The sequence below is a fragment of the Pleurodeles waltl genome, chromosome 3_1, assembly GCF_031143425.1.
Source record: "Pleurodeles waltl isolate 20211129_DDA chromosome 3_1, aPleWal1.hap1.20221129, whole genome shotgun sequence".
Lineage (NCBI taxonomy): Eukaryota > Metazoa > Chordata > Amphibia > Caudata > Salamandridae > Pleurodeles > Pleurodeles waltl.
Window position 1 is genome coordinate 60898811 of NC_090440.1, and position 23596 is coordinate 60922406.

The following is a 23596-nucleotide window of genomic DNA, read 5'->3' on the forward strand; positions in this document are numbered from 1 at the left end:
GAACGCCTACCCTGCATATGATTAACGCAAGGTGGGTTCCCGCATCCAAAAAATGACGCACACGGAGGGATTTTGACGTCCGCGGGCTGTGGCGTCAAAGTTTAAATATGGGGCAAGGTTTGAGCTGAATTTTTGACGCACATTCGGTGCAGACAGAGTATAAATATGCCCCTAAATGTCAAACATGTTCCTACAGTGAAAGGGCATGTAAAGTGATTTTCGCTGTAGCGGGGTTAGCTGTTATATTGGAAAGCTTTTGGATAAAACAATAAATTTAGTAATGTCATCTTGGTCTCTGAATTAGCTACAAAGTTCATCCTGGGACTTTTTAAAGTATTCATTACAAGCCAAATACACTCTCTAAAGTTGGATTTGTAATATATATTTTGCAAAAGGTACCTCTAGAACGTCACCTCTTCCCTGCCTAAAGCTTCTAAAAGCCCATTTGCATGAGCTTCCAACTGTCACTGAAATGCTGAAGAGGTCAATTGATGAAGCGCAAACTTGCTCTCAGAGCTGAGACAAAGGCATAGCTGGTGGGGACTGTGTTCTGTTCCTTTGGCAGATTTAGCATCTGGGATGTTCCCAGGAACTTAATTAACTTCAAAGAGGCCAGAAAGAATTAGCTAACACCTAGGCATGCCACCTCCTTTTTCCATATAGATAGTGGGGCACCAATCCCAGTAGGAGAAGAGTTGCCCACAGAACAGGTTTTGAGTGATCACAGAGAAGGTGGCACAGAAGCTCTGCACAGGGGAAGTCAGATTCAGCCATTATGGATTTAATTAAAATATGACTATGTGGGACTGTTTGCAGTGGAACCCTTTTTCTTATTTTTAGGGAGGGGCCAGGAGTCACCTCCACCTCCACCTCCACCCACAGGTTGGGACCAGATATCACTTTTGCAGTCTTGGGCATCTTCTTCAGACTACTACTGGACTGGTGGAGTACAGAAGGGCTACTGCATCAGCTCTTGAGGCCTATGAGGGGGCCTTAAAGGCAGGGTCTGTTCCCACTTCCACGAGGACAAAGAAGTCCACTTCAAGAGTCAGTTGGCTGACCTCCTGTCAAGCTACAGGGAAGCTGGAAGCCTTTTTCCTGAACAGCCCAGCTGACCAGTTCCAACTGAACCTACCCTGGAACCTCTCATGAGTTCTCCTGAAGTGAGCCTTGAATCCATGTGCAATCCATGGGCCTCCGCCACCCGCCAAACTCATAATGAGGCCCTAAGTCAGAAGGTACATCTTCAGACTGGGACAAGCCTGGTTTCTCTACCCTATCCATGCTCTATTATAGTCAGTCTTAAATCATGCCTAGCTCCCAGTCAATCATAACCTGATGACAATGATTGGCACTCAACACTTTTTGGGCGCTATTATCTTCTAAAACATTTTTAAAATCATATGTTCAGTTCCCCTGGTAGTTCTTTTTCATTTTGGTGTACATTTTAAATTATTGTCTATTTTGATTCATTGGAGTTAGATGTATATTGTGTTTTCAACTTTTCACCTGTTTTGCTACTTCTAAATACTTCACACATTTTTTTTAAATTAAGTTTATCTGTTCTGTGCCATATCAACCAGGACAGAGCTCAGGTTTAAATTACTGAAACCTTTACTGGACCTAGAATAGTGACTTTAATACTTGTGGTGGACTACCATCCACCCCCAACTAATATTCAAATTCCTCACTGTGAGGAAAAGCCTTAAAATATATCCCCATTTTCATTGTACAACCAGTCTCTGAGCTTGCAGGTTAAGCAACAACATGTGTCTTTCCAAGGAAATAGATACCCTGGCATATCAGCAAAGCACAAGCTTGTTGAGTCCAGTTAAACAAGACAGTCAAGTGAATCCCTAGACTCCTTGGCATGTAAAAGTTCTAAAATCTTGGGAAGTAGATCCACTACATCTAAAAACGTGTCCTGGCAGGAGACCTAGACCCTCTCTTTACCATTCTTTGGAAAACAAACATTTACTGTTTCCTTGTTTCTTTGAACCCTGAAAGTCTTTGTAATAAAACAGAACCATGACCATGGAGACATCAGGACACACAACATTAACCTTCCAACTGAGAGTTTGAACCTTAACGTTTTGTCCAAAAGTGACCCTCCAACATTTGGTGAAACAGGTAACCATTCTATGATCTAATACTGGGGCAGCTGTGGAATTGTGGTGCTGAATAAGAGATGTATCAAACATAGGTTTAAAATTGGCCTCTGCAATGACTGCTCAAAGTCTTTAGATAAAGGAGAAATAGATATCTTTTTTTTTTTTTTTAGTCAGGTCCAAGCCAGGGCGTATTGAATTCCATTATAATTGTTTGAATTAGAAATAACAATTAGGGTATTTCTTTAACTTGCATCCTACCTTTAGCCACCATGGCTAAAGGAGTGACTAACTGTTAACACCTTTGGGCAGATAAAAACTGTTAATTACAATACTGAAAGTACTGGAATGATCCCAGTTATCATTGTCTGAATAAGTGGTAGCATAAGTGTCATCCTTGTGGGCATTCTCTTAAATATCATAGGTCATTTTTTATCTTGCACTCTACCTCCAGAAGTGTGGGTCCAAGGACTGACAATTAGTCATTATGCTTTAGCCTCATCAGTATACCAGTCACTTGACAATTCTTAATATTTTAGCATGAATTGGTACTGAAATCTCTTGAGACTTTATCTGATATACACTGTCCATGGTCCAGTGAACAGTGATTGAGGCATCTTCATGTTTGGCATGTCCCAGTTGTCATTCATGATTGGTGTGGGAAGAAATACCACCAACATCCTTGTGAAGGTTGGTGCAGTGATAATTGCATGAAATAGTAATTACCACATGGTCGTACTAGTATCTGTCTTCCTAGCAGTAAACATGGAGGAAATAAGTGTGACAAGTTTACCACTCATCTACTCTATGGGGCATATTTACACGAAAGTGGCACATCAGTCCTGATGTGCCACTTTTCTTGCATCACCCCGTCCCACCTAACGACACCACAGTTGTGCCCTATTTGCTATAGGGTGCACCATAGCTTCATTAGGACAATAGCATCAACATTTTTGACCCTGTTGTGATGCTTTGCTGCACTAGCGTCAAAACCTTTGACGCTAGTGCAGTAAAGCACATGGAGGCCCATTGATTAAAATTGGGCGTCATTTTAACACCTGCCCTGAGCAAGCGTTAAAAATGACAGAAAAAAGGGTGCAGTGAAATGCTGTAAATTTCACTGTGTAATTTTTTTGGGCCTCCCTGCGTCAGAACACTCACCTTGCATACATTATGCCGGACACAGGCATACTCTGGTGCAAGGGATTGCAAAGTGGTGCAATGCACGCATTTCACAACTTTGTAAATACGGCGTGGTAGAAAGGCCAACTTAACATAAAAAGAAAAAAATACGCTATGGTGGCGACAGGTGGTGCTAGGGGCTTGAAAATCTGCCCCTAAGTGTTTTAGCTAACCCTCACCGCTAGCCTTTAACTGGCTGTAAACACTGACAGAATTTCAAGAACCACAATAACATGTTCACTTTTGAAATCTGAAGAAGCCTAAGCATAGGTGAGACAATGGTTACCACGTTAACCCTGTGTTCTAAATGATGCTGTCAACTATCTATCAGAAATTCCAAATTGTCAACGTTTTGCTCGACTTCCTTGATCACCCCCATCTGCTACTCCTCAATAATCACTAGATCCCTGAAGCGACTTCCAACGAGGGATCAGTAAATAATAAACAAGTGTTACATAATTGGCCCTAACACCAAACAGATTAATCCATTTCATCCTAATAAAGCGATAAAGTCTCGTGCCCAGGACGCCAGAGCTGATTCTGAGGGACCTTTTGTCCTTGTCGGCCCCATTAGCAAGAGCAGAGATAACTCGGGGCATCGGACTCTCGCAAAGCCTGTTTGACTTTCATTAAAGGAGTACACAACCAGGGTTTACCTAAGACATTGGTAAACACATGTCTCAATTGTGCGGCTGCGTGTTTGCAAAGGTCAAGTACGTGTATCAATATAAAATTAACTTTTTTTCTAAAATTTCCCTCATGTACAAACAAATAAGAAAAGCTAAAATTAACAACCTGTGCAGATAGTTTCAAAATACACCTGAGTTCAAATACATATCTGAACTCATTGCAAGATATTTAAAGTTGTTTACAATAGAACCTCTTTATCAGAGTTTTAGAGGGGTGTTTGGGGTGTTACATCCCCCTAATAAATGGATTTTCTGGAAAATTGTGGGGTACAGGTGCTTTTAGTCAGGTATGGTGATGCGTCTGTCGGATTTCAAAAGGAATTTTTACAGACACACAGACAAAAACGAGCACACTCTCTTCCTCTCTACTTTAAAAGTCTTCAAAAATGCTGGTTATTTGACAAAATATAGGCCCTCATTACAACCTTGGCGGTCGGTGTTAAAGCAACGGTAACACCGCCAACAGGCCGGCGATGAAAAAATTGAATCACGACCACGGCGGAAACCAACACATAGAGCCACTTTAACACTCCGACCGCCACAGCGGTAGCAATAATCACCGCGGCGGTCACCACCAACAGCCAGGCAGAAGACAATGTACCGACCACAGCATTACAACCCACCCATTCGCCAGCTTTTCAGTGGTGGCACCAACGCCATCAAAAGCACAGCAGAAACAGTACGCTGAAGGGAAACCACTCACCTCTTGACACTCAAGGAAAAACCACAACACCATGGAGCCCGAGCTGCAGGTTTTCCCATGCTGGTGTATCTTCAGCATGAACGCCGGCGACAACAACCACGGTGAGTGCTGCACCAGCACACAAGGGAGAGGGGGTGGAAAAAGAGAGTGACACAGACATGCAACACGCAACACCCCCACCCCCAACACCATACACACAAACAGATGTTACAACATCACATATACAAAGGAATGGAGTCAAATGAGTGTAATATATATGTATAATAATATATACAAAATGTGGGACAATGCCCACTCAAAAGATTTCCGTGGCCCGCTGGGCCAAAACACATAGGGCAAGCCCATACTTGACTCCTGCCTCAATATGGACAGAACACTGCAGGGGTATCAGGTCTAAAACACACAGGCACCTCAGGGGGACGGGGAATAGGGGGGCACCTCAGCCGAAAGATGGTACAATGCCACTGCTCCTGGAGGGGGCTCCATGCCCACTGCTCGGTCCTGGGGAGTACAAGGCCACAGTCTCTCAAGTCGGTGGTGTGCCCACTGCTTGGTCCTGGGAAGTGAAAGGCCACAGTCTCTCAAGTGGGTGGTTTGGCCACTGCTTGGTCCTGGAGAGTGCAAGGCCACAGTCTCTCAAGTGGGTGTTTTGCCCACTGCTTGGTCCTGGGAAGTGCAAGGCCACAGTCTCTCAAGTGGGTGGTTTGCCCACTGCTTGGTCCTGGGTAGTGCAAGGCCACAGTCTCTCAAGTGGGTGCTTTGCCCACTGCTTGGTCTTGGGGAGTGCAAAGCCACAGTCTCTCTAGTGGATGCCTTCTTCCACTGGTTTTGGAGGGGGCCTTGTGCCCAGTGTGCTTCATCCTGGCAAGGAGGCACTGTGTGGATGCCTTCTTCCACGGGTTCTGGAGGGGGCCTTGTGCCCAGTGTGCTTCATACTGGCAAGGAGGGGCTGAGTGGATGCCTTCATCCACTGGTTCTGGAGGGGGTCTTGTGCCCAGTGTGCTTCATCCTGGCAAGGATGCTGTGAGTGGATGTCTTCTTCTACTGGTTCTAGAGGGGGCCTTGTGTCCAGTGTGCTTCATCCTGGCAAGGAGGGGCTGAGTGAATGCCTTCTTCCACTGGTTCTGGAGGGGGCCTTGTGCCCAGTGTGCTTCATCCTGGCCAGGAGGGGCTGAGTGGATGCCTTCTTCCACTGGTTTTGGAGGGGGCTTTGCGCCCTGTGATGCAGATGTTTTGGAGTGCAAGGTCACAGTCTCTCACCTGGGTGTCACAACGACAGCTTTTGCAGCAGCCACGACGCACTGCAGCCCATGTAGTCACCACTACACACTGCTCTCTGGTGGTGACGGCTGCTCAGTGAATCACAGCTGCGCTGCAGGTGGCGGTACTGGCAGTGGTGGTGGTAGCCTCCATGCCCTCACTTGCAGCCTCGGATGGCTGCCCATTGGGGATGCTGCTGCTGGCAGTGGTGCTGCTTGCGGCAGTGCAGGTGGTGGTGCTGGCCACGGTGCAGACGGTGGTGCTGGCTGTGGTGCAGGTGGCGGTGCTGGTGGTTGTGGTGGTAGCCTCCGGGCCTTCACCTGCAGCCTCGGACAGCTGAAGTGCCATGGCTGGTGTTCTGTGCCCCTTCATGCCCTTGGCAGATGGTGGTGCCTCCTTGCTTCTGCCAGCTGGAGTCTTTGACTTGGCCTTACTGGCTGGTTGTGCCTCCTTCCCCTTGCTGGCTGTTGTCCCCTTCTTGCCCTTGCCAGGTGGTGGAACCTTCTTGGGCTTGGCAGGTGTTGGTGGCACACTGGCTGGGCTGATGGGTGCCTCCTTGGAGCCTCTCACAGCTGCTGAAGCCACAGCAGATGTGGACTGGGTTGCTGAGGTGCTGGGCTGGGTTCTGGATGCCCTAGCCCGAGGTGAAAGACCGGGGGGGAGGAGTAGGGAAGAGGTCAATGTTGGTGAGGAAAAGCTTCTTAGGGGCACTGGAGCGGGAAGAGGGTGAAGGTTTGGGATTGGAGGAAGAGGGAGTGGTTGTAGGAGGTGTCAGTCTGGTGTGTTTGGGTGCAGGTGCATGGGCTGGATGTTGTTGTGAGGTGGATGGCTGTTGGGTGGGTGTGTGCTTGAGTTTGTGTACTTTGGGAGGAGGGCTCACAGACACAGTGAGAAAGGACACAGGGGACGTGTGCATGGATGTGGGGGTGGTGACTGCCAGTGAGGGGCGTGTGTTAGGCGTGCTGGTGATGGTGGATGAGGATATAGTGCATGCAGGTGTGAGTGGAGACACTACTGGGAGGGAGTTGGAGGACGAGGAAGAGTGAGACAGAGTGGAGCAGTGGATTTTGGTGTGTCTGCATGGGGATGGTGCTTGTGTGAGTGCCTGTTAGATGAAGTGTGGTGCTTGTGTATGCCTGAGCCACTTCTGTGTGTTGATTTGGGTGATTCCTGGTCTAAAAGTGTGCTTGGGATAGGTTGGGGTTGGGGGGATTGGGAATGGGTAGGGGAAGTTTGGGGGGAGACTGGAGACAGGGACAATGACTGCCATTAGTGCCGAGGCCAGAGCCTGGAATGCTCTCTGTTGGGCCGCCAGGCCAGAGTGAATGCCCTCCAGGTATGAATTTGTTTGTTGCAAATGCCTTTTGACCCCCTGGATGGCATTCAGTGTGGTTGACTGCCCAACACTGAGGGATCTCAGGAGGTCAATAGCCTCCTCACTGAGGGCAGCAGGGCTGACTGTGGCAGGGCCTGAGGTGCCTGGGGCGAAGGAGGTGCCCACCCTCCTGGGTGAGCGAGCACGGGAAACACACTGAGGGGCTGCTGTGAGGGCGGTGCTGGTAGGGGGGGTGGTGGCTGTACCTGTTGTTGGCATGGGCACAGAGGTGTCCGCCACCGCCAGGAAGCTTCCATCGGAGGAGGAGTTGCTGTCGGTAGTGTCCCCTTCTGTCTTCGTCGTGGTGCTCCCCTCACCCTCCGTCCAACTGGTGGCCTCACCGTCGGTGTATTCAGGCCCATGTGGGATGCAGCTCCCTCCATCGCCGGTGCCTCTACTCCTCCAGATGATGCTAATGCACACAAGGACAGGGTGACAGAACAAAAAGGGGGGGAGAGGATACACTTGGTCAGTGCCAGCAACAACACTACCATTGGCGTACACAACACACAGGGATCAGCCCTATGCACTAGGCCATGGACTACCAGTTACAATACTAGTCACCAGCCCTTGGGGTACATTGCCTAATGCCATTAGCTGCACATCTGAAACCAACAGGACCCTGCCCAGTAGTAGATGGTCACTAACACTATTGGGGTTGGTGTGCTTCAGAGCCTGCCCAACAATGGACCTACCCTGCCAGTTCGCCCTGGCCTAGGGGCACCCACAGCCCACAGCCCCCACCCAGGTAAAACCTTAATGCGCGTCAAATCATGATTCTGAATCTGTACTCACCCCCTTGTGCCTGCTGTGATGCCTTCAAACGCCCATCGAACTCCAGATAGGCCACCGTCAGGATGCGGAACATCAGGGGGTTTGGGGTACGACGGGCAACCCTTCCTCGTTGGGAGGCCGGCCCCAGCTGGGCCTCCGCTGTCTTCCTTGCCCAGCGGCGTAGGTCCTCCCACCATTTGCGGCAGTGGGTGCTCTACCTGTCAAAGACCCCCAGGGTCCGCACCTCCTTGGCGATGGCAAGCCAAATACCCTTTTTCTGATGGGCGCTGACCTTCAGGAAAATATGCATGGAAAAAGGGATTAGTCATACCGTCCGGACTGTTAAACTCATGGCCCACAATATCCCTCCCATCCCATTATGCACAGACACTGACCACCAGACATGCTGCACTCTGCCCAGCACCCCTCAGCCCCCCCTACACGAGGCTTACTGACACAGGGGGTAATTCCAACCCTAGCGGTCATCGACCGCCAGGGTGGATGACCACGGAAGCACCGCCAACAGGCTGGCGGTGCTTCCCTGCCCATTCTGACCGCGGCAGTAAAGCCGCGGTCAGAAAAGGGGATCCGGCGGTTTCCTGCCGGATTTCGCCTGTCTGGGCTAAATCTCCATGGCGGCGCTGCAAGCAGCGCCGCCATGGAGATTCCGACCCCCTTCCCGCCACCCTGTTTCTGGCGGTTTTTACCGCCAGGAACAGGATGGCGGGAACGGGTGTCGTGGGGCCCCTGGGGGCCCCTGCACTGCCCATGCCACTGGCATGGGCAGTGCAGGGGCCCCCTAACAGGGCCCCAGCATGATTTTACTGTCTGCTCAGCAGACAGTCAAAATCGCGACGGGTGCAACTGCACCCGTCGCACCCCTGCAACACCGTCGTAGGAGCGGCCAATTGGCGGTTTCCGCTTGGCGGGCGGCGCCCGCCGCCCGCCAATCTCAGAATGACCCCCACAGTAATCCATACATTCATGGCCCACGTATCATGCTCACAGTGTACTCACCTGTTTGTCTGAATGACCATAGAGTAAAGTGTACTAGGGTAGGACCCCATCCACCAGTCTCTCCAACTTCTCCAAAGTGAAGGCGGTGGCCCTTTCCCCAGACACTCGTGCCATTGTCGCTTCCAGACACAGGTCATGGCAGCACTTGCAGTGTAGGTCCTCTCCTGTTGAAGGTCAGGTAGCAAGTGCGTGAACAGATAGAAAATGGTGGTCACGTCCGCGGCAGTGCGTACCGTCACCACCGGCGTACATCCCCATTGGCTCCTGGAACCCCTAGGGCCCATGATAACTCATGCGAAGATGTGCAGCGGTCATTGACCGCCGACCGCAATGGTGCACAACGCCAGCGGAATTACCTCATTTCCACTTGTCTCTTTTCACAGGTCAGGCAGCCACCATTTCAGGGGGGCACAGGCCATGGCACCTAACTGCGTCACAGCAGATATTGGTACATCAACTGACTCTCAAATTCACATACTGTTTCTGTAAAGGAAGAAATGCATTGTATTATAACATATGTGTGACTATGACCCTCTGCTCACCATTTTTCTCCCTAGACTTCATCCACTGAGGATGAATAGGAGATGGAGACATCCCCAGGTGTACAGACCCCTGGTGGACCTGGTGACAATGGAGGACAGGCACATTATCATGACCTACAGACTTGATAGGGCCACAATCCAAGATCTGTGTGCCCAATTGGAGCCAGACCTGATTTCAGCCATCTGCCAGCCCACAGGTATCCACCCTCTAGTGCAGGTCCTGTCAGTGCTCCATTTCCTGGCAAGTGGTACCTTCCAAGCGACAGTGGCCATGGCATCAGGGATGTCTCAGCCTATGTTCTCCAACGTGCTGACCAGAGTGTTGTCTGCTCTGCTGAAACACATCCGCAGGTCATCGTATTCCCCCAGGTGGATGATTTGGCCACAGTGAAGGCTGTTTTTATGCCCTGGGACATATTCCCAACATCATTGGTGCCATCAATGGTACACATATTGCATTTGTCCGTCCCACCCCAGAGAAATGAACAAGTGTTCAGGAATAGAAAAAGCTTTCACTCTCTGAATGTGCAGATGCTGTGTTTGGCGGACCAGTACATCTCCCATGTGAATGCCAAGTATCCTGGCTCTGTGCATGATGCCTTCATCTTGAGGAATAGCAACATTCCATATGTGATCTCTCAATTCCATAGTCACCGGGTGTGGCTATTAGGTGAGCCCATGGTCCCCACCCAGTTGATGTAGGTATATGGGTGTGGATTTGGACCTAAGGGTGAGTGTCTGGCTGACAAGTATCCCTCGATATTTGCATGGCTACTGAACCCAATGCGGAATGGCAGGACAAGGGCAGAGGAGCGTTACAATGAGGCACATGGACGAACAAGGAGGAGAATTGAAAGAGCCTTTGGCCTCCTGAAGGCCAGATTCCAGTGCCTCCATCTGACAGGTGGATCCCTGTACTACTCAACCAAGAAGGTGTGCCAGATCATCATTGCATGTTGCACAACATGGCCTTGAGACGCCAGGTGCCTTTTCTGCAGGAGGATGAGCCTGGATATGGTCTTGTGGCAGCGGTGGAGCCTGTGGACAGTGACGAAGAGGAGGCAGAGGAAGAAGATGTGGACAACAGACAGATACTCATTCAACAGTACTTCCAGTGACACACAGGCAAGACACAGTAACTTTACCATCCATTGCATTTATGTGTTTGACATTGAACATGGCAGCCTAATTTCCCTATGTCTATGGCCACTTACTGTACCCCTTGGCATCTCTATTTTCAGATCTCTGTCCCCCACTCTGGCTCCTGGTGTGTTTACTGCTGCCCACTACAGGTTATACCTATATTACTATCACAGTAGATTAGAATTGCAATGTTTACAGCTTGTTAAACGAATACATATTTCAATGAACTGACAGACTCCATACTTGTATTTGTTCCAAATGGTGTTTATTTCAGTGCTAATAAGTGGAGGGGGTATTGCAATGGGCTGGGTTGCTGATGGAGGAAAGTCCAGGGTAGAGTCGAGTCTATTTGTATCACAAGTGCATTGTCCAAGGGGGCATAGGAAGTGGAGCAATTGCAGTTCAAGGTGGACAGGGTGGGACACAAGGGTGACAATCAGGAAAGTCTTCTTTCCTGGTGGGGGTCTTGGCAATGTTCTCTGGCTTCTGCCTGGATTGCAGGGACCGTTTGCGGGTTGGTTCTCCTTCTGCAGAGGGTGGGGTGCTGGTGGCCTGTTGGTCCTTTGGCGGGGCCTCCTGTCCACTAGCGCCGGCAGAGGTGGAGGGTTGTTCTTCGGAGTGGCTAGTGTCAGGGGCCCGTTGGTGTGCCACTGCCTCACTCATGGTGTTGGCCATGTCAGCCAGCACTCCTGCAATGGTGACCAGACGGTGTGGATGTGTTTCAGGTCCTCCCTGATCCCCAGGTACTCTCCCTCCTGCAGCAGCTGGGTCTCCTGCAACTTGTACAGTATCTGGCCTAAGGTCTCCTGGGAATGGTGGTATGCTCCCAGAATCCCTGCAAGTGCCTCATGAAGAGTGGGTTCCCTGGGCCTTTCCTCCCCCTGTCGCACAGCAGTCCTCCCAGCTTCCCAGTTGTCCTGTGCCGCTGTCCCCTAAACCGTGTGCCAACTGCCACTGACCCCAGGTCCCTGATCGTCCTGTATTTGTGGGGTGGCTGGGGGTCCCTGTAGTGGTGGACACACTGCTGATTGACGTGTCCTGGGGACAGAGGTATGGACCCGCTGGGTGGGTGCTGTGCTGGTGTTTCCTGAGGGGGGAGGCTCAGTGGTGGGTTGGGACTGTGGCAGGGTAACCGACTGTCCAGAGGTCCGTGATGGGCCAGGTTGGTCATCGTGATCCAGGCGTGCAGAGCTGCTGTCATCACTGTTTGCCTCTTCGGGGGGGGATTGGATGTTGGTGGCATATACTCTCTGGTGACGTTGAGTGGGGGTCCTGTGGGGATGTAAATGCAGTGTTATTTTATCTGCGTGTGCCATCTTGTGCATGGATATGTTTCCCTCTATGGTTGTTATTAGCAAGGCAGCTTACGCTTGTGTGAGTTGTGATTTTGTTGGCTAAGTGATTGTCTCTAGTGTGCATGCTGTGGTGATGGGTGTCCATGCAGGTCTGTGATGTCCATGCATTGGTGTTGCATGCAGGGCTTGGTATTGGGATGGGTGGGTTGTGATAGTGGGGTATATGTGAGATGGTGGAGTGATGGAGATGAGGGTAAGGGTAGGAATTTGTGATGGCATGCAGGTAGGGTGGGGGATATAGTGTTAAAGATTTGACTTACCAGAGTCCAGTCCTCTTGCTACTCCTGTGAGGCCCTCAGGATGCATGATCACCAAGACTTGCTCCTCCCATGTTGTTAGTTGTAGGGGTGGAAGTGGGGGTCCACCGCCAGTCCTCTGTATAGCTAGTTGGTGTCTTGCAACCACGGAACGCACCTTCCCTCGTAGGTCGTTCCACCTCTTCCTGATGTCACACCTTGTTCTTGGGTTTGGTCCCACGGCGTTGACACTGTCCACGACTCTCCCCCATAGCTCCATCTTCCTAGCAATGGATGTCTGCTGCACCTGTGATCCAAATAGCTGTGGCTCTACCCGGGTGATTTTCTCCACCATGAGCCTTAGCTCCTCCTCTGAGAACCTGGGGTGTCTTTGTGGTGCTATGGGTGTAGTGTGAGTGGTATGTGTGAGGGTGTGTGGGGTGCTTTGTTGGGGTGTGTGCTGTGAAGTGCATGGATGGTGTATGGGTGATGGTGTTCTGTGACTCTGATTCAGTGGGTGCTCCTGGCTTGTCTCTCTCTCAGTTGGCAATATTTATTTTCGTTGTAAGGGGTTGTGGGTAATGTGGGTGTCTGTTTCATAGTGGTGTTGGTGTGATGTGTGTATGTGTGTCAGGTGTGTGTAGTTTAAATTGTCCAATGTGGTGCTGATTTGTTAGTGTGTGTGTATTATGAGCGCTGCGGTGTGTACCGCCAATGGTTTACCGCGGTTGAATGTCTGCCGCGGTGATTCGTGGGTCGTGATGCTGTGGGTGTATTTCTGTTGGCGTAATGGTGTGGGTTTTGGTACCGCCAGTTTACCACTAACCTTTGGGCTGGCTGACTTGTGTGCGTGTCTGTATAGTGGTGGATTTCTCTGTGTGGGTCATAATACCTGTAGCGGTATACCGCCGTGGTCACAGTATGTTGGTGGCCGTCAACACGGCGGTAGGTGGCATTTACCGCCAATGCTGTAATGAGGGCCATTGTGTTTTCTCCCACTTAGTGCCCTTACCAATCTGTATTTGTCACCCTTTCCACTGTCTCTTTAGCCCCTCTCGTGTTTCGGGTTTGTCGTGTAATGTACATAAGCTCGGTCATTCTTCTGATGCATTCAGGGTGCTGTAGTAGTGTTTGCTTACTTTGAACTAATTAAACTAATGCAGATTTCTGCTCATGAATGTGTATTGTGTGTATTAACATGTTTAAAATCCCCATTAATACCTTATGAAAGATCATTTTACACCTATATATTATTTTACAGCAAAAAATGATTTTGCAGTCAAATGTGACTGTTCTCCTACAATAACTTTCCTGCTGATAGTTACCAAGGGAGATTTTTCTGCAAACAAGATCCCTGACTTTCTAGCAATTGATCCTCTGTGGTAATTTCAGTTTTCCTGAACCTAGCTGGGGTCCTCTGGTTATTTCAGAAGACAATTACTCTGGATTAACCCTGTCTCTCTATAACTGAAATTGTAGATGCTATCATCGATATTATCGGAATGCAAACAAGAATACTTCCTACTTTGACCCCTTCCCCTCCCGCCAGCCTTTCCATGGAGTGCGTCATCTTGCCCATACCTGTTGATACAGAGCAGAGGTGCGCTCCCAATATTTAATGTGACATTGCTCCTTCAGAACTCCTGGCTCCAAAATACCTCAGCTAAATTGCCTAATTTCCCGACGCCATGCACCATACATCAAGTGGCAATACCTTATTACCAGACCATGCTTAATCAATCAACAGGTTTCATTGTTATTTTTCTGATAATGAGTCTGGAGTTCAACTGGAAAAAGTTTCTTATTCTTGTGTTCCCTGGAATATGGAAAGGAGTTCAGTATGTGGTACAGACAGTGTTCTTCATGGACAGGTACTGCCCGGAACTGACTACCGCACTTATTTAATTTGACAGGGAGTGTAACTGCACTTCTCAGCACTACTGCAATACATTTAATGAGAGAGTACCTGCACTTCTCAGCACTGATGCAATATATTTAATGGGAGAGTATGAGCACTTCTCAGGAGCAAAGAGATACTCAGAATAGTGAGTATCTGCATGTCTATATTTCAATTTACAGTAAAGCACTGAGTGCAGAGGAGACTCCTGTCATGCATAAACACCATGACTCTATTGGATATCTTTGGGAATTTCATTATACAATGGACTCGGATGTGTTAAATATCGTGTGCCCTTGTTAACCATCCCAGTGCTCTTTGCAAGTACTTTACCTGCTACAATGGTATCATGGTTCAACCTCCTCCCTCCTTTACATTTTGATGAGGGCTATGGTCATGTTATTGATCATTCCTTCTGCTCATATAGGGCCTGATTTAGAGCTCGGCAGACAGGGTTACTCCATCACAAACATGACAGCTATCCAGTCCCGTGTATTATGATTCTATTATTTCCGATGGAAATCATAATACAGTGGATGCGATATCCGTCAAGTTCGTGATGGAGTAAACCATCCGCCAAACTCTAAACCAGGCCCATAGTGAACTACTTGTTTACTACTTCTACCCATTCCTGTAGACGCCTAACATTTCTTCATCAATGGAGTCTGATATTAGACAGGCCTGTAATGTGAATTAAATCTTTCTAATCAATTGTTTCACAATTATTTATTTTTCCGATAGGGAGCACTTTTCCAACAAGAGTCACACAGAATTGTGCCATTCGAAAATGTGGGCTTCTCAACCATAACATTGGTCGCCACAACACTGAATAACTCCACATTCAGAACACATTCATTTTTTGTAGCAAGGGGAGATTAAGTGATTTGCCTAGAATCACAGAATATTTAGCCAGTGCTGAGTCCCGAGCCGTGTTCCCCAGCTCCAAAGTTGGCAGCTCTGGCCCTTACGCCACATCCTCTCACCTAGGGTTCTTTATCTGGTGCATGTTGGGTCAGTATGGAAATAACTCTTTTTTTTTAATATAGCGCTTGGTAATAGACGTTCTGCCATTTCATAGCACTGCAAAGCAGGTGCCATTCTTAACAAAAATACTACAATTCATTTGTATCGACCTTGCAGAGATGAAGAGATGAAAAAGCTATCACAGGATTGTAATATGACATTCTGTGACATTCTCGTTCTGTTGATACCTCTGCAGTTGGTGCATTAACCAACTCACTTGAGTAGAACTTAACACTAGGCAACAGCACGTGCTCTTGATAACCTCTGGAGGGTCACCAACCAAACACATAGGTTAGTTCTAAACAAGAAGATAAAGAAAGGTGTTTTCTCCGAAGACAATTCTCCAAAATGGTGGAAAAGGAGTGGTGACTCCAGACCCAAGCACTTCACAGCCTCAAGCTTGATAGCAAAAAAAGACTGTCCTTTGGATGTAAATTGGGCCTCCTGAAATACAGTTCAGTCAGTAGAAGCAGCCATTTTCCTAACCCTGTAGCACACAGAAGCTAACACAAGGGTGCCACAGTGAGAGGAGCAGCGTATCCTCTCAGAATTCATTGGTGTCATGGCTTTGATGACAGTCCCCTCACAGCTACTGCGACCTTGTGGGTGCAACTTCTGGAAGCACTGTCCAGAACAGCACTTGAATATCACTGCTTCCTGTTTGAAGATGCACCACCTCTAATACATCCCCACAGCCTCTGTCACAGGCACTTCCCCATCACCCTCTGGACTCCTATATATAATGATCCATGCATAGTCTGTCACAGTCCAGTAATGTTTAACCTGTTATCCTCTATTCCAACCCCAGGCTTCATGTAATCACTCCAATAAGTTCCCATGCATCATTTGATCCAAACTCTATGCATTATTTCTGATTTCCATGGTTACCAAGGACATGGAAAATCGATGTCAAGAAAATAGCTGTCTGAACCTATCGAGTGGCCCTTTCCTCACTCCTGCTTCTATTGGTGTTCCTCTTAGTGCTACACCATGCCTCCCTGTGTCTACAGGAATATGTGTGTGTTTTATATGATACACACTGAAAGGACTACTTCTCAAAGCTAATCCTGGATAGTAACAGTAAAGACTCCATGTGCAGGAAATGTTTTAAACAAGAGAACTGTTGTTTCGCAAACTGTACTTGTACTTATGTAACCCACATGTGTCGTTGTGACTGAAGTCTTTTTTCTATAAGACAACAAACAGGCAGGATCCATGCCAGGCTTGAAGGGTAACCACTGTGTAAATAAGTTCCATATAAATTATGTTTACGTAATTTATCTTCTGTGGGTATCAAGAAACTGACATGTTTCTGAACCTATCTTGCATTACCCCAAAAAACATAGATTTGAATCCTCTTCATAGCCTGAAAAAATGTCAATGAACCAGCCCTGTAGGGGCCTGTTAGACCTGACAACCTTAGGGTGGTCACCCCTAACTTTTTGCCTGCCTCCTTCCACTTTTTGGACACTGTTTTTGCTGGTTTTTAGACTCTGTGCACTTTACCACGGCTAACCAGTGCTACAATGCATATGCTCTCTCCCTTTAAAAATGGTAACATTGGATCATACCCAATTGGACTATTTAATTCACTTATAAGTCCCTAGTAGAGTCGCTATGTGTGCCCAGGGCCTGTAGATTAAATGCTACTAGTGGGCCTGCAGCACTGATTGTGCCACCCACTTAAGTAGCCCCTTCTGCCAATTAGACTTGGCATTTAAAAGCACTTGCCAAGCCTAAACCTCCCCTTTTTCTACATATAAGACACCTCTAAGGTATGCCCTAGGTAACCCATAAGGTAGGGTGCTTTGTAGGGAAAAGGCAGGACATGTACCTTTGTAGTTTACATGTCCTGGTAGTGTAAAACTCCTAAATTAGTTTTTACACTACCATGAGGCCTGCTCCCTTCATAGGCTAACATTGGGGCTGCCCTCATACATTGTTTGAGTCCTAGCTGCTTATCTGAAAGGAGTAGGAAGGTCATATTTAGTATGGCCAGAATGGTGGTGTAAAATCCTGCTGACTGGTGAACTTGGGTATGTTAGAAATGCCACTTTTAGAAGGTGAGCATTTCTCTGCACTTAAATCTTTCTGTGTCTTACAATCCATGTCTGGCTGAGTTTAGTTGACAGCTCCTTGTGCATTCACTCAGACACACCCCAAACACAGGATACTCAGCCTCACTTGCATGCATCTGCATTTTGAATGGGTCTTCCTGGGCTGGGAGGATGGAGGGCCTGCTCTCACACAAAGGACTGCCACACCCCCTACTGGGATCCTGGCAGACAGGATGGAACTGAAAGGGGACCTGGGGCACTTCTAAGCCACTCTTTGAAGTCTCCCCCACTTCAAAGGCACATTTGGGTATATAAACAGGGCCTCTGCCCCTTCCAGCTCAGACACTTTCTGGGGAAGAAACTTGTAACCAGAACCAGCATCCTGCCAAGAAGAACTGCCTGGCTGCCCAAAGGACTCATCTGACTGCTTTCTGTGAAGGACTGCTGCCTTGCTGTAGCCCTGCTTCCTTGCTGCTCTCTGGCTGAGGTGAAGAAGTGCTCTCCAAGGACTTGGTTAGAGCTTGCCTCCTGTTCCCTGAAGTCTCAGAACCAAAAGGACTTAGGGGGTCATTACGACCTTGGCGGGCAGCGGTGCGGCCGCACTCCCACGGCCCCCATTACGACATCCCCGCCGGCCCAGCGGCCAGGGTCATAATGACCACCTTAATCTTTTCGAAAAGGACTGGTTGTGTGGCAAAATTCGACACACAGCCTGCCAGAAACGATGCACAGCCTGCACCGCAGTGAAAATTTCACTGCACACCAAACCGGAGCGATGCAGCCCGACTTCGCAACGAGAAGATCGACGCAGCGCCAGAGTAGCGACCGGAAATTCGATGCATGGCCCACTGGATCAACGCATAGCTGAGCCGGAATGACGTAGCCTGACTTCCAGAGAGGAATCCACGCAGCACCTGCTGTGTGGTAGAAGATTTGATGCAACGCCCACCGGATCAACGCAGCTCCTGTGACTTCATCCAGGAAATCCACCCCATCCCTGGGGCATCTGAAAACCCCGCAACCCGAAGAGGATCTACGACCGAGCGCCAGAAATCGACGCACAGCTGTCCCTGCGTGGAAACTAAACGACGCATCGTCATGTGCGGCACTCCTCTACAGTTCTTTGCGGAGATTTTTCACGCAAACCTGGTACTTTGTGCTTGAGAGAGACTTTGTTTGCTTTAAAAAGACTTAAGGCACTTTAGATCACTTTTCAGTGATATCTCTACATTTACTTATTGCATCTTTGATCGTTTTGACCTGCATTCAACCAGATAAATATTTTTATATTTTTCTAAACACTGTGTGGAGTATTATTGTGGTGCTATACTGTGTTATTGTATGATTTATTGGATTGTGTGTGGCTTACCCTGACTAGAGTGAGGGTCCTTGCTTGGACAGGGGGTAACCTGACTGCCAACCAAAGACCCCATTTCTAACAGAGCCTCACTGGGCACCACTGGTCTAGGCGTAAAAGCACTCTATCACCCAAACCCGGGCTTCCAGCTCTACTGTGAGTGGTCCAGATGGCAAGGTCAAGACTTAAAATTTTGAGTACCTACCCCAACAGAGATAATTCTGACTTCAACACCATTAGCCAGTGCACAAATGCATGGGACATTTTAAATAGTATGGGGGTGGAACAGGCCTTAACTCAATTTATTCGTGAAATGTACACAGGGTGCAGAGCAAGAGTGAGGTACGGCCTAAAAGGGGAATGTACTCGCCCCTTTGGTCTATACAGAGGAGTGCGCCAAGGCTGCGTTCTCGCTCCGTTCCTGTTTTCAATGTATATAAATAACCTAGACAAAGAATTGGCCACTAGGTGTAAAGATCTACCCCAAATAGATAAGCGACCTGTTCCTGCATTACTGTACGCAGAGGACGCAGTATTAATGGCCAGGACCCCAATAGCTCTCCAGAAACTCCTGACAACCTGTATTAAATACATGACACAGCTGGGACTTACTGTCAACCGTTCCAAAACTTTCATCATGAATTGCGGAGGGAAGCGTGGCAAGACCTATAACACCACTATTGCAGGTAGCAAGGTCGAAATCGCGTAAACCTTTTCATATCTGGGCATAACATTTGATAAGCTGGGTTATTGGGCCAACTGCAGGAAGACGAAGAGAATGCACCTGATCAAAACAACGATGGCACTACGACTCTTCTCCAAAAGGCTTGGGGGGATAACACCACCTAACATGATAAAGATCTATAAAGCCAAGTGTATTCCGGCTGTTACGTACGGGCAGGAATCTGGGGACATACAAACTGTGATCTAGTGCAGACAGTGGAAAACGATTTCCTATGACATCTGTTGAGGGTACCAAAAGGTACTTCATCGTACGTCACACACTCAGAACTCGGGTCCCCTTTATTACAGATTTGATAAAGATCCAGCCACTGCTACTATGGCATAAAGTCTGGACCTCGGAACACACCAGTTTTAACAAGGCCATTCTGACAGACTGTACGAAGTCATTATATACATCAAGGGTACCATGGTTAAAATATATTATGACCTTCTTCGAAAAAATGGGCAATAAAGACTATTATACAAACCCAGTCTCGTTGCGGAAGATATCCAGGAAGGACCTGAGCAACTTGGCATTAAACTATCTAGAAGATATACGTTGGGGGGCCGAATCAAACAAAACCTCAGTCATTCACAACCAAATAATTTTGACGGCTGAGGGTATGCAGCCGTACTTGGCAAACGTGGTACCCCACCGCCACCGTTACGTTCTTACTAGATTTAGGCTAGACACATTTCACCGCCTAGTTTCATTCCCAACTATGAACGACTGGTCCACCTTGCTAAAACCATGCCCCTGTGATGCAAAAACACCTCAATCCACAATCCATGTGGTTTTATTCTGTAATTTTTACGCCTACCAGAGGAAGCGCCTAGTTGTTCCGCTTTTAAGGTCAATCAATCTCCCCCACTGTCGCACAGCCTATGCCTGTCTTCAGTTACTATCTTCTTTAGAGATGTGCGGAATTTTAGCTAATTTTTTATGTTCTGTATTAAAGATAAGGAAATCTATGGGGGAGGTGATTGAATTATAACTTATTGTGATAGGGTATTTATTTATTGACATACTAGACTGTTTTATTCTTGTGAGTTTTTTATATTTTTATTATTTTACTTACTTGACCTTTTATTATATAATGAAATGTACGTATTATAATTGGAGATTTGATATGACTGTTAGGTCTTTTATGTCTTTTATGACTTGTTGAAAGTCGAATAAAGATTTTGTACTCTCTCACAAATGCATGCACCATCAAGGCCCAGGAGATTCAGGTCCACGTATCTGTTCTACAGAGTCCAGTCCTGAGCTGAGGGCTGTCATAAGACTATTAGCCCAAGGCAGTGATTTACATGAATTCAGAGTACCAGCCCTTCTGGATTTCCATTTAAAACACTGACCCAAGGTTAGAGATGAAACACCTCTGGAACCTGTCCCTTCAGCCCATCTACCACTGAAGCGCTGTTTCACCAATCTGCAGACATTTCAAGCCTCCTGTTCAGTTGAGCTGCCTCTTCTTTTATTCTCTTTTTATACAGTCAATGTATTTAAAAGTTAGGCTGGTATTGCCAGTGTAGAGGATAATTCCTTTAAAAGTTTAACACAGAAATATTTGGCTGCCCACTTTTCTTTGCTCCTAACTCTTTTGACTCCCCTCATTCTCTGGGTTAAATGCCACAATGGTCCCCCTTTGTGGCTTGTTTGGTGCTATAAAAGTTTAAGTAAACACGCTAGAAAGGGTTGCATCTCTAGGGTATCACAGCCACTCTGTAGGAATGAGGCTCAACAGTCCCAAGAAGGTGGCCTTGGTGTGTCCTCTCTCTTGTAGCGACAGGCCTGGGAGGGTTGCTGTGGCACCTGCCATACAGCCACTACACTGCAAACCAAAATACATAGGTAAAAGACATTGCCATTTACAACGCCAATAGCTCTAACTCTCACAAATGCAAGACCTATTGCATTGCAGACGTTGTTGTCATCTGTATCCTTAATCCATAGAAACACTTTAATATCTCTACTCTGTTGACTTTTATCATATCCTCCATTTATTCCATTATTTTCTCGTCTTTTATCCTTTCTTTTACTTTAACTCTCATCTTTCAACATGCCTTCTTTTCCCTGCTTCCATTCAAGCTACGTCCCATTTGCAATTCTCTTCTTTTCAGAGTGACTGCTTACATCCACTTCCTGATCCCGGCTGCCCTTTAATTGCAAGGATTTATAAAGGAAATGATTGTGAACATTGCATGACTTTTTCTTTTGAACTGTCCTTTGTATTAATAGAAGGCAATTCCAATCACATCACCCCTGATTGAAGCTTTTCACATGAATGGTTTAATTGGATGATCTGGTGGAACAATCAAGCTGCCAGTCTCACCCCTCCATCTTGTGCTCTGCAACTGGTTCTCCAAGATTCAAGTGTCACTCAATTACAAGAATCGATGGAACTCGAAGCTAGACATGACTCCTGGAGGAAGGAAGTAATAAACCCACTGCATTCCCAATGACGCTAAACAACTGAAGTGTGAGGTACAACTTTTCGGAACTTTTAAATTGACAGTCCAGTCTTTGTTTTTGTTTAGTTATATTGATGTTTGTGTTTATTTAGTATGTGTTTATTTAGATCATGTGTTCTATATCACGAAATCATGCTACGCTGTAGCCATTTCAGTGCTCCATATAGGATGGATGTGGGGGTGCCTATTTGTACCAACGTTCTCCTTTCTAAGATTATAGGCACATTTAGCTTTTTCTAGGGAATAACCTTGAGAGTTCACAATAAATTATGCTGGCATGCTTCAAGGGAACAAAGGTAGTTTCTGATATTGAACTAAGTCCTAAAATATTGCTGAAACAGCAAGTCCAATACCTTACTGGTACCCATTTCAATAAGTCTGTTTCATTAGCATAAGGCTGCAAGAAATACTTGCATTAATTTGCCAGATGCGTGAGGGCTAATCATAGTGCTTAATTTGTGCTGGTGATTGCCGGTGGTGGGACCAGCACTTATTTTTCTGCATCAAGCATTTGTTGCAAGAAAAAGACACAAATGGAAAGAAGGAGGAAGAAAAAAACGAAAAAGCATCACAAAGCGAGAAAGCTGCAAGAGTGAGAAGAAGGGGCAGGAAGTGGCTGTAAAAAGAATAAGTAGGCTGAGATGGCTTTAGGATTACGCTGCCTCAGTATTCCGTTCTCACACATTTAATTTCAGCAGCCCCTGAGGAGGAGAGGAGGAGAGGTTCATGAATGTCAATTCACCCAAAAGACAGGGGTGGCGTAAGTGAAATCACATGCCATTTGACTTTTACTTTCACTCACACAGGCATGCTTACATATACCCACACATCCACACGCTGAGCCACTCTCTCTCTCACATAAACACTCTCACTCACAAGCATGCAAACAGCATACATTTAAAGTAATTTTTTACTTACCTCTGCTCCCAGGAACGGTCATATTCCAACCAAATATGCTCCATTCTGTATTACACTAATATAGAAAAATGAAGCATTGTTCACTATTACTGTAATTCAAATTGACAGAATTGGAAAAAAGTGGAGCCCCAACAGACGACCATAAGAACAAGCTGCCTATTTGTTGCTGGCACTGATTTTGCCACCTTTGAAGCCAGGGGTCGCAAAGGAAGTGCCGGGGTCGCAAGGAGCAAGCCAGAGGTCGCAACTGCGACCCCTGGCGACCCTCATATGAAGTCCATGGAGAGATTTGGTTACTGGGACGTTTTAATTTACAAATTAAGCACCGGATTACCAGAAAGATTTTTTGGATTTCTGCATCACTTGCCAGAAATCACCAGTACTGACTGTTAGAAGAAAAATTGGCGCATAATGACATTGGTTTGTTAGGGTAAGTTAGAAAATGTTGGAAGGTATGGTTCTGGGCCCCACAATCAGAGCTGAACCAAACTAGCTCAGGTTTGGCATACTGGACATACTCCCACTTGCTAACAATCACTAAAGCTACAATTTTTACTCCTCATAACCTCTACCAGATCCAAAGTTGAACACCTATAGTAGATATTATGTGCCCAAAGGAAAAGAGGATCAGGTTGTCCTCTACATATTATTTGCCTTAAAAGTTACCACAGTTAGTTCCCATGGACATATTAACCACAGCACATCTTATGATGCCCTTTTACTTTTTTTTCCTTGTAGCATATAAGGCTATGAACTGGTATG